This window comes from Arachis duranensis, chromosome 3 (genome assembly GCF_000817695.3).
Source record: "Arachis duranensis cultivar V14167 chromosome 3, aradu.V14167.gnm2.J7QH, whole genome shotgun sequence".
NCBI classification, from domain to species: domain Eukaryota; kingdom Viridiplantae; phylum Streptophyta; class Magnoliopsida; order Fabales; family Fabaceae; genus Arachis; species Arachis duranensis.
This window is the reverse complement of record NC_029774.3, coordinates 134,166,379-134,167,418: the sequence shown is the minus strand read 5'-3', so window position 1 is coordinate 134,167,418 and position 1,040 is coordinate 134,166,379.

Here is a 1,040-nt window from a genome sequence, read left to right as displayed (position 1 = left end):
AAAAATTATTTTTATTTTAATTCATCGTTAAATATACCCACTATAATTTTTGAAATGTAAGATTAAATTATTTTGATAATCAAATTTAATCAAATTGATCTAATAATTTTTTAACATAATAAAAATTTATTAAAAAATACATAAAAAAATTTAGTTAAACTTATTCCAAAAATAATTTATTTATCTAATATTTCTAAGAATAATAGTCATTATGTTTTGCAGTCATAAAGAAGAAGATATACATTCATAATTTTGATATGGAAACAAATTAAAAGTTGCATCATTATCGACTTCATTGACGAATTTTAAATTTTAAAAGGAAAAGTATTGGTATATGTTTCCGTATACGGTAAGAGATAATACATAAAAATATATAAAAAAATTTATAAAAAAAATAAATAATATAAATAATGATTATTATTATAAATATTTTATAAAACTATAACTAAAAGAAAATTTAACTAATTTGTATTGGTTGAATATGGTGCTCATTCATTTAAATTAGTATTAGAATTATATATAGTAACTCAGTAATTAGCGATAATTTTTTAATAAATAAAATTTTAATATATTAATATGTAGTAGATTAGTTTTCGATCTATTGAATTGGAAAATACTGTTAAAAAAATAATATTTATCTTTAAAGTAAAATAATTTCACATTAATAGCAATATTTATGGAGATTTATCTTTGTTAAAATTTACCTGTAACAATTTTATTTGTTAGTATCATATTTATTTTTAAAATCAAAATAATATGGTCAACATTGTTCCGAGTTAAAATTTCACATTTTATATATTATATAATTTTCAAATTTTTAATTTCATAAACTTATGTTATTACAAAAATTATTAAATTAATTAATATTTTTTGATAATATTATCAAAATATCATGATTAAGTATTAATTTGTGTAAAAAGAAATTATAATAACTTTTGTTATTTAATATATAATTTATTGTATTATACCCTTAGATTGATAAATATATTTTTTCTCTAATTCCGTATGCCATTTTATTTGGAATTAATTGTCATTGAAGA